This window comes from Arvicanthis niloticus (genome assembly GCF_011762505.2).
Source record: "Arvicanthis niloticus isolate mArvNil1 chromosome Y unlocalized genomic scaffold, mArvNil1.pat.X SUPER_Y_unloc_4, whole genome shotgun sequence".
NCBI classification, from domain to species: Eukaryota; Metazoa; Chordata; class Mammalia; order Rodentia; family Muridae; genus Arvicanthis; species Arvicanthis niloticus.
In genome coordinates, this window is record NW_023045021.1 from 2,679,582 (window position 1) to 2,693,330 (window position 13,749).

The 13,749-nt window shown below is 37.4% G+C and overlaps 1 protein-coding gene across 1 annotated transcript in view; it reads left to right on the plus strand.

Moving 5' to 3' along the window:
• Positions 1–1,703: 1,703 nt before the first annotated feature.
• LOC117701330 (zinc finger Y-chromosomal protein 2-like) overlaps positions 1,704–13,749 on the plus strand; it is a 52,262-nt gene continuing 40,216 nt past the window's right edge. Inside the window, exons 1-3 of the mRNA XM_076706218.1 lie at positions 1,704–1,788; positions 1,890–1,969; positions 3,834–3,979. The gene's annotated coding sequence lies outside the window, so the exon portion shown is untranslated. The remainder of the gene's footprint in view (positions 1,789–1,889; positions 1,970–3,833; positions 3,980–13,749) is intronic.

Genomic DNA, 13,749 nt, shown 5'->3' on the forward strand with positions numbered 1-13,749 from the left:
TGCCGATTCCTGAAGGGGAAGATCCAAATGTAAGACTTTCTTTTAAGTTGCTTCACTTTACCTTCTGTTTCTACTCTGTATCTATTCCAAAGATTTTCACTCAGCTGATTGACACCACTCAGGAATCAGCTAGACTACAAACTGCTCCAAAATGGTCACCAGCCGTGGACTTGCCGAAAGCTGATATAAGCTAGTCCAGCCAATGTGACTGTACCTTGTCTCATCAAGCTGTATCAATAAAACAGATGCTTCTGATGGAATTTCCTACCAGCTTGAGCTTCTGCTTTAGGCAAGCATTCTAGACTGTTCCAACATTTCCTACACTTCACTAGCCCTTAGATGGTCTGTCGGAACCTGGGTAGTGAAGCAGATGTGTTTTGCGCCTCCCACCCTTAGCTAGCATTTCAGCCTTCCTAGACCCTAAAACAATGATGTCCTAATTTCAGTTGAGAAGCAGTTACAGAAGAGAATATGCCACCCCTTATCTTCCACAAAGGCTGGAATTTTTGGCCAAATGAATCTAGTTCCCCTCTGCCTGAGAAAACTGCTCCATTTTCTTTGTGTGTGCCTGTTGGCATAGCAGGACCCATATAGGCTTCCAGGTATCTTTAGTATAACAAACATCTGTTAAAAATCAAAGATTTACAAATGCTGCAAAAAGGGACTACTGAGATTGGAGGCTAAGATATAATTCAATGGGCTAACTCCAGGTTACCAAGTTTTACCTGGATAGGACATGTTTGTTTGTTTGTTTAATATCTAGCTCAATTTGCTATGTATCAAACACTGACATCCTTAAACTTAAATTTCCCAGATTGAAGTCATTCTCCTAGAACCAATATAAGGAAGTACTAAATATTAGCTCTGCCTTAAATATTAACAAGAACCAATAATTTAATTCTGATGACAAAATCACAGTAGGGAATGTAATGGTTAAAAACTAGGTCCATTTCGACATGTGCCTCAAAGTAAGTTACTGTGTAAAAGAGAAAAACCTAGGAATCAAGAGGACCTTATTCTTCGCTAATGATTGTTAATCACAGTATGTCTAGACCATGATGACTCTAAGGTGAGGTCCATCAGCAGTTGAGTCTTGAGAGCAATCTAGAACACTGATTTTAAGGGTCCCTTCTCTTTAGTATGTAATTGTTATGCAAAAAATATTAACCTGATGCTCATTTTGCTTCTGTCATCTCACTTGACAACACTGCATATAATATATAAAAGTAATTTTAATATAATTATTTTTATTTATTATTTTATTATATTTTGACATAATATTTTTATATAATACATACGTATATTATTTTTATATAGTATACATTTTATTGAGATATATATATATATATTATGCATATATGTATATATGCATTATATATATAAAATCACCGAACAAGCAGTGGTTAAATGAGATGGCAGAATATACATATAAATTATATGTGTAATGTACGCCTTCAGAAGCAGAAGAAAACTCAGAGTCCATTATTGCTACAGTGGTATTTAAGAGTTAGGCAATACCCTCCTGCTCCTGCCGGCATTTGAAGTTGCAGCACAAGACAGGGAGCCAAGGATCTAAGCGGCAAGGAAGCGAAAGAGGGGGAGGTGCATGGGGAGTGGGACGTAGTGCGTGGGGCAGGGTACGTGGGACGTTGGGCGTGGGGCGTAGGGCGTGAGACGTGGAGCGTAGGGCGTGGCAGGGGTCCGTGTGGGTGGGGCATGGAGAGAAAACGCAAGGACCGGTGAGCTTCAAACGGTCGTTCTTCATTTTCTGGCGTTCTGGGCAGGACGGTGAGTTTAAGGTTTAACGGTTGGTTGTTTGCCAACACTCTGAGAGTGGGGCTGCTTTTTTGTTAGCTACTAAGTCCCTCTTCCTTCTTTCCTTCCATCAGCTAGAGCCGGGGTCCAGTACTCTGAGGAAAGGTTGGCCTGCAGCACTTGCCGTCAATGCTTACCCCTTTACAGTGGTCTGGTGAGTTCTGGGTTTGGTCACAGCCTTGGGCCTAGTGTGAACTCTGTACCAGGTTTCTGGCCTGTTCTCTGGTATAGTACATAAGTTGGCGTTCCCTGCTAGGTCTCTTAATTGTGTAGGCTGGAGAAGGCTGCAGTTAGGTCGTGCTGCAGCAACGGCCACAGCAAGTGGCAGTAAACAGGCAGCGGTTGGGGCAAAAGAGGTCTGGTAGATGTACAGGGGTCCTACTTTCCCAGTTATGGTACAGGAGTGAGGTCTGATGAAGAGTGCCAGCCAGGAGGTAAAGGCCCCGGCCCCCGCCTGGTTGCTACAGGCATGCGTGGGAAATCGGTGGTCGCGAGGCAAGATGGCGGCTGTTTGGTACCTGTTGGTTCAGGAGAAAGGAAGTCACCATTTTTAATGTCGGCTTAAGACGGAAAACCCCTCTGTAGGCTGGATGTAGTAGAGCTTGCTGCAACAAGGGATACTGTATACCTGGTACTTTAGGAACGAATGGATTTCTTGGCTGTGTCATCTTTATGGCAGCACCATCATACTGGTTCAGCCTGTTTACTACCAGGCGAATGTAGCTAGCTTCTAACACTAAAAGTAGAACTTTATAAAAACAATATTATTGCTTTTGTTCTCTAAAACAGAAAGCACAAACACAAACAGGAAAGCACAAGATGAGGGAGAGTAAAACTCAGCTTTCCAGTTTATTCGAAACTACTTTCAGTAGGGCTGTCGAAAGTCTTACTGTTTGAAGGAAGTCTTTGGGGAAAACATGTGTTTTCAGAACTTAAAGTAATGAATATATATGTGGTTTAATGCTAGAGTGTTTATTTTCATTTTTAAAGTCTTAACTTTACTCAAAGCATTTTTTTTTCTTTTACATACTTACATATTTTGCTGGAAAACCGGAATCCTGTGTTTGTTCACTATGAAAAAAGATTCAGCATCTGTCTGTCTTCCAAAGTTCTGTGCTGAAATTTCATCGGAAAAGAAATCTCCCATCAAGGAAATGGTTCTGAAATAGGATGGCCTTTTCATAAGCTTACTTAAAGGATGGGAAAGGTTTTGTCAAGTAGACAAAGGAATAGAGGAAATAATTTAATAAACAGAAATCTCTTCTGAGAACAAATCTAGTCTGTCTAGAGTTGATTTATAGGTAGGAGTACTGTATAAATTTAGACCAGAAAAGCCTGTAGTTAGGAAAGACTTAATGTCCGCAGGCTTGTTTGATATTCACATAGTTCGTGCTAAAACCATTTCTGGATCCATTGCAGGTGTGACAAAGTTGAGTGATAACGGGAGCTAGTAGTAAATTGCTATTATTGTTAAGTTTTTTTCCCTAAGAATATTGCTTTTTAAGTGGTGATCTTTCTTAGAGGTTAACTCTGTTTTTTTTTTTTTTCTAAAGTAGTATAAGTGAAGTACCATAAGTATTTCATACTTGAAATAGTAAGAGTTTATCTTTGTTGAAAATACAGGGATGATTTGGAAAGTTTTTTTAATTGTTGAGAAATAAGTTAGAAAAAACAATGTTTCATTGTACTTTAAAGTCTCACTGATCTTATAATCATTTATTACTTCTCACTTATATTTTTAGATGCTTTAAGGATGACCTAGGTGTTGAAGTTTCAAAAAAAAAAAATAATGTGAATGAGTGCTTATTTCATACAATTTGTGATTTAAAAAAAAAGTTTTCTGTTTTCTTAGGTTGCAGGGTTAAAGTAATGCTTCATGAGATAATTCAAGTAAAACAGAATTCTTAAGTCATTCAAATCATGGTTTAGAAGAGGGCATTGCAAAGGGCAGACTAGAAGCAAGTTACAAATGTGTTATTCGTTGGCACTTGCTAATTTATTCTGTTTGTTGACTGTAGAAGTAGTTTCTTGATATCTTGGCAGCTGAAGAAGCTTAAACAGAAGAATTTCATGTTGCACAGTACAAAAGCAAAAGGTGTTTCCAGTACAGCCATTATGAGTATGCAAGATTAAGATAAAATTAAAAGCATACTTTTTATGTCAGGTAAGAGTTTTAAAAGATATCTACAGAAATGCTTACATGTTTATTTTAATTGTTCTTGTTGTTGTTTAAATTATAAATGTTTTTCGATCAGGTTGGGGGGCCTTAATAATTGGGAGAAATTACTGATGAATTAGTTCATTAGACATTGATCTTGTTAATTGGTGATTTGTAACTGTGTGCATTTGCAGGTGCATATGTGCATGGAAACATGTGAATGGATATGGCCTGTGTGTATAAAGAGATAGAGTATAACTCAGGTGTTGTTTCATTATCTTGCTTTTTTCTTTGATCTCTCATAGTCTTTCCAAGTAGGCCAGACTAGCTAATTTAAGCCCCACTTTTCCAGCTCTGGTATCACAAATGTGTGCCATGTAGTCTCTTACTATTTTAAGGTAGATCTAGGACTCAAACTCTCAAGGCAAACACTTAACGGAATGAGTGATCTCTCCAGGTGCCATTTTTCACTTTTTATTTAGATTATTTTAAAACATGCTCATTTACTGGTTTTGAAGTAGTTTGTGCTTTTTATAATGGCCTATACACCAACTCTTAAAATAAATTTCAAGACCATTACTTTTCCATATCTCCCTAATTAAAATAATTTTTTTAGGAAAGCAGAATTTGAGGCTGGCTTCAAAAATGAGGAAGAAAAAGGGAAATTTTTCTTACAACCTAGTAAATTTGTGGTTAGTATAGTTTAAGCTACCTATATTTGATTAAACAGCATCTACATTTTATTATTTACTTATTTTTGGTCCAACTTAAAATGTTCTTTAGCATTATGTAGTTAAGTTGCATATGGGGCAGAAAAAGGAGATAACCTTAAGCCCACTGTTTTCATTAGGTGGCTACATAAATTGGGTATGATTAGCAAATAAATATTTCAAGTTTGTATTGCCTGTTTGGTTACTTAATTTCACTTGGAGAGCTGTTTAAGTTATATTTAACCTTCTCCTGGTCTCCAAGGTTAAATAAATAATTAAGAATCTAATAATTATTTGACCTTCTTAGTTGTTTATATTTGTTTGGGTTTTTTTTCACTATAGTGTTTGCTGTCTCTAATTCATTATGTAAATTATGCTGGTCTCAAAATTGAGGCTTTCCTGCCTGTAATATGCTGAAAGTATTTTTTATAAGCATTTTGCTTTCCTCTACAGTCTTTAAACTGCCAGGACTTAAATGAACATTTACACGGTGTGAAATAAATCAATAGCTGTGTAGGATTTGAAACAAGAGAGTAAAAAGTATATAATTTTAAATGTACAAGAGAAGACCAATTTATGGACTTTTGGTATTTTACTACATCCATGTACTTAAGCATATTTATTAGCTCTTAAAGCTTTAATATCGTTAATGAAAATTGAATTGGTAATATCTTAGGTGAAAATGAAAGAGAATTTATGCATATTGTTTAATATGGATTTTCCCACATAGATAGAAAGTGACAGCTGTTTTTTTCTTTTTAAGATTATTATATGCATTACTCCTTCCTCTTTCCTTCCTTCAAACTCTACATTTACCCCATCTGTTAGCCTTCAAATTAATTTTTCATTGTTTGTGTGTGTGTGTGGGGTGTGTGTGTGTCTGTGTCTGTGTCTATGTAACTTCTGATGTTACTAGAAGACACAGTTTCTGAGCAAACTCTATGATTCTCAAGCCCTTACTTAGGCTGTCTTCCACAATATTTCCAAAACAGGTGTGAAAGTGTTTTGAAGATGGATCCATTGGGATTAGAATCCATGACTGCATCTTGATTGGTTCTGGTTTTCTGATTTATTCTGGTAGTAATTTCTTGATTTATTCTGGTAGTAATATCCTTCTGTTGTAAAATGAACTCTTCTTGATGAGAGTTAAAGGCTACACTTGTCTGTATTATAAAGACAGAAGTTCATAGATTGTTGTAGAGATAATGCTGGTGTAGTAAGTTAACAGAGAACTCCTCTAATAACTATGATTTTGCTACCACTTTGTACGATACCTAGATTTCTAGTATCAGTAGTCTCATTCATCAGGTCATAAGGTCAAGTAGAGTACTGTTGATTTCCCACAAGATATTTGTTCCACTATTGCCTCCATAGAGTTACCATGTCATGATAGCAACTTGATGTGGTTCAGATCACCTTAGCTGGGTAGGACCTTTTGAAGTTTGCATGGCTCCTTCAGATATGTATCAGTGAATACGTACCATGCATGTCCTTTTGGGTCTGAGTTACCTCACTTAGGATAATATTTTCTAGTTTCATCCATTTGCCTGCAAAACTCAGGATATCTTTGTTTTTAATAGCTGAGCAGTATTCCAGTGTGTTAATGTATCACATTTTCTGTATCCATTCTTTTATTGTAGGACATCTGGGTTGTTTCCATCTTCTGGCTATCACAAATAAGGCTGCCATGAACATAGTGGAGCAGGATCCCCTGTGGCATGGTGGGGAATCTTTTGAGTATATTCCCAAGAGTGGTATAGCTGAGTCTTCAGGTAGATATGTTTCCAACTTTCTGAGGAACCTCCAGATTAATTTCCAGAGTGGTTGTACCAGTTTGCAATCCCACCAGCAGTGGAGGACTGTTTCTCTTTCTCTACGTCCTCGCCAGCATCTGCTGTCACCTGAGGTTTTGATCTTAGCCATTCTGGTTCTGACTGGTATAAGGTAGAATCTCAGGGTTGTTTTAATTTGCATTTCCCTGATGACTGAGGATGTTGAACATTTCTTTAACTGCTTCTCAGTTGTTTAGATCGATACCCTGGTTTTTTTTGTTTTTTTTTTTTTTGTTTTTGTTTTGTTTTTTGTTGTTTTTTTTTTGATTGGATTGTTTGGATTTTCTGGTGGTTAGCTTCTTGAATTCTTTATATATTTTGGATATTACTCTTCTGTCAAATGTGGGGCTAGTGAAGTTTTTTTTTTTTTTCACAATCTGTAAGTTGCCAATTTGTCCTATTGTCTATGTCTCTTGCCTTACAGAAGCTTTTTCAGTTTCATGAGGTCCAGTTTATCAATGGTTGATCTTAGAGCCTGAGCCATTGGAGTTCTGTTTAGGAAATTCCTTGCCTCCCCCAACTCTCTGTGCCCGTGAATTTGATAAACAATTTCCCACTTTCTCTTCTATTAGATTCAGTGTATCTGGTTGTATATTGAGGTCCTTGATCCACTTGGATTTGAGCTTTGTACAATGTGAGAAATACGGATCTATTTTCATTTTTCTATATACTGATTGCCAATTAGACCAGCACCATTTATTGAAGATAACTTTCTTTTTTCTATTTGTATTTTTTTTGGCTTCTTTGCAGAAATCAAGTATCCATAGGTGTGTGGGTTCATTTATGGGTCTTCAGTTGTATTCCATTGATCTACCTGTACCAATACCTGTACCAATATCATGCAGTTTTTATCACTATTGCTTTGTATTACAGCTGGAGGTCAGGGATGGTGATTTCCCCCAGAAGTTCTTTTATTGTAGATAGAAATAGTTTAAATTTGATTTTGTCATAGAATATCCTTTTCTCCATCTATGTTAATTGAGAGTTTTGCATGGTATAATTGCCTGGGTTGTCATTTGTGTTCTCTTTTAGGGTCTGTATGACCTCTGTCTAGGCTCTTCTGGCTTTTAGGGTCTCTGTTTAGAAGTCTGGTGTAATTATGATACACCTTTATATGTGACTTTGCCTGTTTTCTTACAGCTTTTAAGATTCTTTCTTCATTCTGTGCATTTAGTGTTTGGATTATTATGTGATGAGAGAATTTTCTGGTCCAATCTATGTGGTGTTCTGTAGGCTTCTTGCACAGTTACGGCCATGACTTTTTTTATGTTGTGGACATTTTCTTCTTCAGTTTTGCTGAAGATATTTTCTCATCCTTTGAGATGAGAATCTTTGCTCTCTTCCATTCCTGTTATTCTTAGGTTTGGTCTTTTCTTTGTGTCCTGCATTTCCTAGATGTTTTGGGTTAGTTGTTGTTGTATGTTTTGAATTTTCTTTGACAGTTTTGTAAAGTATCTTCTGCAGCTGAAATTCTCTTTTCCATCTACTTTTTGTTGTTATTGTTGTTGTTTTTTCAAGACGGTTTCTCTGTGTATCCCTGGGTGTCTTGAAACTCACTCTGTAGACTAGGCTGGCCTCGAACTCAGAAATCCGCCTGCTTCTGACTCCCTAGTGCTGGGATTAAAGGCATGTGACACCACTGCCTGGCTCTTCCATCCCTTGTATTCTGTGGATGATGCTTTTTTAATCAGTAGCTTCTGACACCTTTCCTAGGTTTTTCCATTTCCAAGGTTGCCTCTCTTTTGTGATTTCTTTATTGTTTCTACTTCCACTTGTAGGTCTTGGACCACTTTGTTCAATTTCTGCACCAGATTGATTGTGTTTCCCTGTATTTCTTTAAGGGATTGGTTTCCTATTTAAGAATTGATTTGGAATTTTGATGGGGATTGCATTGAATCTGTAGATTGCTTTTGGCAAGATGGCCATTTTTACTAAGTTAATCCTGCCAATCCAGGAACATGGGAGATCTTTCCATCTTCTGAGATCTTCTTCTATTTCTTTCTTCAGAGACTTGAGGTTCTTGTCATACAGATCTTTCATTTGCTTGGTTAGATTTACACCAAAGTATTTTATATTATTTGTGACTATTTTGAAGGGTGTCATTTCCCTAATTTCTTTCTCAGCCTGTTTTCCTTGGAGTAGAGGAAGGCTACTGATTTGTTTGAGTTGATTTTATATCCAGCCACTCTGCTGAAGTTGTTTATCAGGTTTAGGAGTTCTCTGGTTGAAGTTTTGGGGTGACTTAAGTATACTATCATATCATCTGCAAATAGTGAAATATTAACTTCTTCCTTTCCTATCTGTATCCCTTTGACTTCCTTTTGTTGTCTAATTGCTCTGGCTAGGACTTCCAGTACTATATTGAATAGGTAGGGTGAGAGTGGGCAGCCTTGTCTAGTCCCTGACCTTAGTTGGATTGCTTCAAGTTTCTCTCCGTTTAGTTTGCTGTTGGCTACTGGCTTGCTGTATATTGATGCTTTTACTATGTTTAGGTGTGGGCCTTGAATTCCTGACCTTCCCAAGACTTTTACCATGAAGGGGTGCTGAATTTTGTCAAATGCTTTCTCAGCATCTAGTGAAATGATCCTGTGGTTTTTTTCTTTGAGTTTGTTTATATGGTGGATTACATTGATGGATTTCCATATACTGAACCATCCCTGCATTCCTGGGATAGAGCATACTTGATCATGAAGGAATCTGATTGTTTTGATGTGTTTTTGGATTTATTTTATAAGAATTCTATTGAGTATTTTTGCATGGATACTCATAAGGGAGATTGGTCTGAAGTGCTCTTTCTTTGTTGGGTCTTTGTGAGGTTTAGGTATGAGCGTGTTTGTAGCCTCATAGAATAAACTGGTTAGTGTTCCCTCTGTTTCTGAAGAGAATTGATATTAGGTCTTCCTGGAAGGTCTGATAGAATTCTGCACTAAAACCATCTGGTCCCGGACTTTTTTTGGTTGGGAGACTTTTAATGACTGCTGCTATTTCTTTAGGGATTATGGGACTGTTTAGATGGTTTATCTGGTCCTGATTTAACTTTGGTACCTGGTATCTGTCTAGAAAATTGTCCATTTCATCCAGATTTTCCAATTTTGTTGAGTATAGGCCTTTGTAGTAGGATCTGATGGGCTTTTTTTTTTTTAATTTCCTCAGTTTCTGTTGTTATGTCTCCCTTTTCAGTTCTGATTTTTATTCATTTGGATACTTTCTGTGTGCCCTCTGGTAAGTCTGGCTAAGGGTTTAATGTATCTTGTTGATTTTCTCAGAGAACCAGCTCCTGGCTTTGTTGATATTTTGTATAGTTCTTTCTGTTTCGACTTGGTTGATTTCAGCCCTGAGTTTGATTATTTCCTGCTGTCTACTCCTCTTGCGTGTTCTAAAGCTTTCAAGTGTACTGTCAAGTGTACTGTTAGCATGCGCTGTCTCCATTTTTTTGTAGGCCCTTAGAGGTATGAGTTTTCCTCTTAGCGGTGCTTTCAGTAAGTCCCACAAGTTTTGGTCTGACGTGTCCTCATTTTAATTAAATTCTACAAAGTCTTTAATTTCTTCATTTCTTCCTTGACCAAGTTACCATTGAGTAGAGCACTGTTCAGTTTCCACATGTATGTGAGCTTTCAATTGTTTTTGCCATTATTGAAGACCAGCCTTAGTCCATGGTGATCTGATAGGGTGCAAGGGATTATTTCAGTCTTTTTGTATCTGTTGAGGCCTGCTTTGTGACCAATTACATGGTCTATTTTGGAGAAGGTACCATGAGGTGGTGAGAAAAAGGTATGTTCTTTTGTTTTAGGATGAAATGTTCTGTAGATACCAGTTAAATCCATTTGGTTCATAACTTCTGTTACTTTCATTGTGTCTCTGTTTAGTTTCTGTTTCCATGATCTGTCCATTGCTGAGAATGGGGTGTTGAAATCCCCCAGTATTATTGTGTGAGGCACAATGTATGCTTTGAGCTTTAGTAAAGTTTCTTTTATGTAGGTGGGTGCCCTTGCATTTGGAACATAGATGTGCAGAATTGACAGTTCATCTTGGTAGATTTTTTTCTTTGATGGGTATGAAGTGTCCTTCCTTATCTTTTTTGATAACTTCTGGTTGAAAGTCGATTTTATTTGATATTAGAATGGCTATTTCAGCTTGTTTCTTGGGACCATTTGCTTGGAAGAATGTTTTCCATCCTTTTACTCTGAGACAGTGTCTGTCTTTGTTGCACAGGTGCATTTCCTGTATGCAGCAAAATTCTGGGTCCTGTTTATGTATCCAGTCTGATAGTCTGCGTCTTTTTATTGGAGAATTGAGTCCATTGATGTTAAGAGATATTAAGGAAAAATGATTGTTGCTTCCTGTTATCTTTGTTATTAGAGGTGGAATTGTGTTTGTGTAGCTGTCTTCTTTTGGAGTTGTTGGAAGAATATTTTTTTGCTTTTTCTAGGTTGTAGTTTCCCTCCTTGTGTTGGAGTTTTCCATCAATTATTCCTTGAAGTGCTGGGTTTGTGGAAAGATATTGTGTAATTTTGATTTTGTCATGGAATATCTTGGTTTCTCCATCAGTAGTGATTGAAAGTTTTGCTTGCTATAGTACTCTGAGCTGGCATTTGTGTTCTCTTAGGGTCTGTATGATAGCAGTCCAGAATCTTCTGGCTTTTATAATCTCTGGTGAGTAGTAGTCTGGTGTAATTCTTACAGGTCTGCTTTTATATGTTACTTTACCTTTTTCCCTTACTGCTTTTAGTATTTTTTTCTTTGTTTTGTGCATTTGATGTTTTGATTATTATGTGACGGGAGGTATTTCTTTTCTGGTCTAGTCTATTAGGAGTTCTGTAGGCTTCTTGTATATTTATGGACATCTGTTTCTGTAGGTTAGGAAAGTTTTCCTCTATACTTTTGTTGACTGTGTCTACTGACCCTTTAAGCTGGGAGTCTTCCCCCTCATCTATACCTATTATCCTTAGGTTTGGTCTTCTCATTGTGTCCTGGATTCCCTGGATGTTTTGGGTTAGGAGCTTTTTGCATTTTTCATTTTCTTTGACAGTTGTGCTGATGTTTTCTATGGTATCTTCTGCACCTGAGATTCTGTCTTCTATCTCTTTGTAGTCTGTTGGTGATGCTTGCGTCTGTGACTCCTGATTTCTTTTCCAGGTTTTCTATCTCCAGGGTAGTCTCCCTTTGAGATTTCTTTATTGTTTCTACTTCCATTTTTAGATGCTGGATGGTTTTGTTTAATTTCTTCACCTGTTTGGTTGTGTTTTCTTGCAATTTTTAAATGGATTTTTGTGTTTCCTCTTTAAGGGCTTCTACCTGTTTACCTGTGTTCTCCTGTACCTCTTTAAGGGAGTTATTTATGTCCTTCTTAAAGTCCTCTATCATCGTCATGAGAAGTGATTTTAATTCTGAATCCTGTTTTTCTCGTGTGATTGTGTGTTTAGGACTTGCTGTGGTGGGAGAACTGGGTTTTGATGATGCCAAGTAACTTTGATTTCTGTTGCTTATGTTCTTGTGCTTGCCTTTCACCATGTGGTTAACTCTATTGCTACCTGTACTCACTGGTTCTGACTGGAGCCTGTCTCTCCAGTTATCTTGCTTGTGTCTGAACTCCTCAGGGTCCAGATGTCTATGTGATCCTGTGCGCCTGAGCTCTTGGTTGGAAGAACTGCTGGGACTCAGGCCACCTCTGGGATCCTGAAATCCTGCTGTTGGGAGTGCAGTGGTTCCTCTAGGATGGCTCAGGATATGGTGTCTTCATGGGAGCAGACCATCTAGGTGTCTACCCCAGCCACAGGGACCAAGCGAGGGGTCGAGGGGGAGTGGTATTTCTCAGGGGTGGGATTTGGGTGCCTAGTGGGTCCTGAGCACCCGCTGCTCCCAGTTGTAGCTCTGGGGCGTAGTGTAGTGGGAGAGTGTTCCTACCCATTGCTCTGAGTGCAGTGGCACCTCTAGGGTGTCTCAGGATATGGTGTCTTCATGGGAGCAGATCAGTTAGGTGTTTGCCCCAGCCACAAGGCGAGAATTGCTCTTTCAAGGTCTGTAAAAATTGTGTTGTAATTTTAATGGGGACTGCATTAAATCTGTAGATTGCTTTTTAGTAAGATGGCCATTTTTACTATGCTAATCCTACCTATCCATGTGAATGGGAGCTCTTTCCAGCTTCTGATATATCTTTGTCAATTTCTTCCTTCAGGGACTTTGAAGTTTTTGTCATACAGATCTTTTACTTGGTTATTTATAGTTAACACCAAGATATTTTATGTTATTCATGGATATTGTTGTTTCTCTAATTTCTTTCTAAACTCATTTGACATTTGCACAAAGCAGGGCAATTTTTTTTTTTTTTTAGTTTATCTTATATCCAGCCACTTTGCTGATATTTGAGGTATTTATCAGCTATAAAAGTTCTCTGGTAGAAATTTTGGGGTTGCTTATGTATATACTATTATATTATCTGCAAATATCAAATCTTTGAATCCTTCCTTTCCAATTTGTTTCTCCTTAATGTCTTTTAGTTGTCTTATTGCTCTAGGTAGGACTTCAAGTATTATATTAAATAGATAGTGAGAAAGTGGACAGCCTTGTCTCTTATTTTAGTAGAATTTATCTTTAAGTTTCTCTCCATTTAATTTGATGTTGGCTGTAACATCTTGCTGTATATTGCTTTTTATTGTGTTACTTATGTGTCTTGTATCCTTGATCTCTCTAATACTTCTAACATAAAAGGAGTATTGGATTTTGTCAGACTTTTTCAGTATCTAATGAGATGATCATATCATTTTTTCTTTTGTTTGTTTGTATGGTAGATTAAGTTGATAGATTTTTCATATATTGAACCATCCCTGAATCCCTGTGAAGACGCCTACTTGATGTTTTTTTATGTGTTCCTGGATTCAGTTTGAGAGGATTTTATGGAGTACTTTTGCATTAATGTTCCTAAGAGAGATCTGTCTGAAGTTCTCTTTCTCCGTTGAATCTTTGTGTGGTTTAGGTATCAGGGTGAGTGTAGCTTCATAGAATGAGTTTGGCCATGTTTCTATTTTGTGGAATATTTTAAGGAGTGTTAGTATTAGCTCTTCTTTGGATGTCTGGTAGAATTCTGCATTAAAACCGTCTGACCCTGAGCTTATTTTGGTTGGGAGACTTTTAATGATGCTTCTATTTAGGGGTTACAGGGATGGTTAAATAGTTCATGTGATCTTGATTTAAATTTGGTAAGTGGTACCTATCTGTCTCTGTCTAGAAAATCATC